Consider the following 2,916-nt stretch of genomic DNA (forward strand, 5'->3'; position numbering starts at 1 on the left):
CTCCAGCTCCTCGGCGGAAAATAGGGTCGGGGGGCCGGGGGGAGGGAAGGGACCCCGGAATGGGTTTGGGGTTTTGTTTTGTGTTGGTTTGGGTTTGTTGTTTTTTTTTTTTTTGTGGGTTTCTTTTGCAGCGGTTCCGCTCCCTATTAACTTTGACGTCTTGCGCCGATTTATAAATTATAGTTAATTATCCTCGAAGGTCGTTAAAGTAGGCAGCTCATCTAAGAATTAATGCGTGCAAAGCCCCCTCGCTAGAGCTGCCTTCGCCCTGAGCTGTCTGGTGGGCTCAGGAAGCAGGCGGAGGCTACAGCCAAGCCAGTGGGCAAGGAGAGCTACCGGTCTCTCCTGCCCTCCTCCACGCCATTGATCGCCACTACCTAAAAGGTTGAAGCGCAGCTGGCCACCAGCCTGGAGGGAGCAGCCGGCGGATCCCCAAGTCAAATGGATCTGCCCTTATCTTTGAAGGGAACAAACATGTTTCTCCCCTCGCGTCCCGTCCCAAAGTTAAACGTTTGTTTAGGACAAACTCGAGAAGCAACAGTCTTTGCGAGAACCTTGTTTTCCCCTTCTTCTCCTTGTGAATAACAAAGTGATCATAGGCTACTCGGCCAGTTGGCGAGGAGAGAACTTTTGTTTTCTGGGGCGATTTATGTTCTTTATAAATATGTGGTTTGGAAAATAAAAAGAGACTTGAAAACGTTGTTACAATGAAAAAGGACAAATTAGAAGACATTTTCTGTGATCAAAGGAGGAAGAGAAAGCGAGTAGGGGTATTCAAAAAGCTTGACTTATTCACACAACTCCTTTGGAGCCCAGGGGCAACAAGCGTGTCTTACATTGAAAAGGCGGCTCTATTCAGAGTGCAGGTGCGAAGTGGTGTGGCACATTCTGCCACATTATGTAAAGGTTGTTGGAGATTAGTGTTCAGACTTAATAACTAAAGCGCTTGATTTACATTGGAAAAAAGCCCCCTCATCCGTGAAAGCAAAATAATTTAACGCGTGATCATTTCGAGTGCTGCTGATATCCTAATACTTGCATTGTTCTCGGCCAAGTACTAGAGGGGCGCGGATTGATGCTTTTGGGAACCTATCATTTACAGCCACTGAACTCTGCTCAGAACTGGAGGTCTGGAGGGGAGATAAAAGAGGGGCACAAGAGAAAAGTTTCACATTAGGGGGAGTAAAAAAAAAAAAAAAAAAAGAGAGAGCGAGAGAGCGAAAACAATATAAATGTGACAGTTCCCCTCCTCCCCTCAGGCGACTCCGCGCCTCCTGCCCGGTGCCAGGGCGAAGCAGCGCCCAGGTCTGCGGAGCCGAAAATTGGGCTCAGGTCTGAGGCACTTCTCTACTCCGCCTTTCCCCGTCGGAGCAGAATTACTTACCTTGCTAATTATTCATATTTATGTAAATGTCATTAGTTAATGTAACTTTCTATAAAAAGATAATCAGGCGAGAACGGAGCATAGGTATTACCTTAAGTGCATTGGCTCTGCTTGTTTCATTCATATGTTAATACACGTGATGCAGTAGTGCCAGGCGTGGGGAGGGGGGAGAGGAGGGGAGAGGAGGAAGGCAAGGGAAAGAAATTAAATAATAATAACAAAGCCCCACAAAGGCTTTAAGTTCGCATCGCGGGATCAAGGAGCACGATGCCTTCTGATGCACTGAACAAAGGGGGACCCGGCGCCGTCCCAGCCGCGGCGGCTGCCCGGGCATTTCGGCAACTTTGGGTGGCTCTTTTTTTTTGTTTGTTTGTGTCCCCTCCTCTTCTCTGAGGAGAATTTTAACCGTCAGACCGTTTCGATGTATCCAAATCCTCGTGCCGGGCTCAGACCTTCTATTCCCCAACGACCCGAATGAAAGTATCTTTGTACGGGACACGCAGCAATTAAAATTGCAATACCTTTTTGCAACCCTCTTCAGTGTAAGCATTTTAGGGCCATTTCCATAAATTCTCTGCGAGAATAAAGGCTATAATGGGAACAAGGTGAGAAAGCTGTTAACCATTGTTTCAGCAAGAAAAGGTCGTAAGTCAGGCAATTGGTGTCTGACCTGTCAGGATAAGGTATAAAGGCTTTATTCATGCAGTCGCTCACGATTTTCTCAGCTCTCACAAAAGTGTTTTTATGATTCTGTTTTCTTACCTCGTTCCTTAATTAAAAAGCTGAATGATTAGAATAGCACCTGCATAATGTCTGGACGACGCCTGCATACTAATTCGCGAGTCTTTACATCTAGTAATTATAACATAAAATCAGAGATTGAATAAAACAGAAGGATTTTGCCCCTAAAGCCCTGCTAATCCCCTTTTAAAAGAGTCTGCTGAAATAATTCAGAACAGTTTCCGGAAGTTGGATTACCGACTCTTTTTTGACTATTTACAATGAAATGATATTTCACACTTAAAGGAGTCTCTGTATTTCTACAACAGGTTTTTAAAGGTGGCCTGTATTCCAGACAATAACAATCCACTGACTCCTTCTTTCTTTTCCTACCCATTTTTTTTCCCCTTCCTCCCAGCAAGATCTTCATCTTTATCAAGTATATGCGAGGATTAATCTGTCCTCAGGTAGGGAGAACAAAACCTCCCCCTTTGAAACCTCCCTTTGACTCCCCACTCCAGGACTCCCAGCCTGGCCACCCCCGGCCCGGGGGGGAACGGGGGGAGAGGTGGAGGGGAGAGGGCTGCGTGAGGGCAGCCCAATTTTGCCCAAGTTCAGATGCGCCCTGTTTCCCAGCCGCTCGCAGGAGCGGGCGGTGGAGCCAGGAGTTCCCATTGCTTCGCTATTGCCCCCTCCCCCCCAGGGCAGAGCATAATTTAAGCCAGCAGTGACTGGTCAAAAGTTGGAGAATAAATTTTTTGTGTGTGTGTCTTCCCAAACCAGCTGTGGGGAGGGAGGGAAGGAAGGGTGGG

Source organism: Charadrius vociferus, unplaced genomic scaffold (assembly GCF_000708025.1).
Source record: "Charadrius vociferus isolate BGI_N301 unplaced genomic scaffold, ASM70802v2 scaffold650, whole genome shotgun sequence".
Taxonomy (NCBI): domain Eukaryota; kingdom Metazoa; phylum Chordata; class Aves; order Charadriiformes; family Charadriidae; genus Charadrius; species Charadrius vociferus.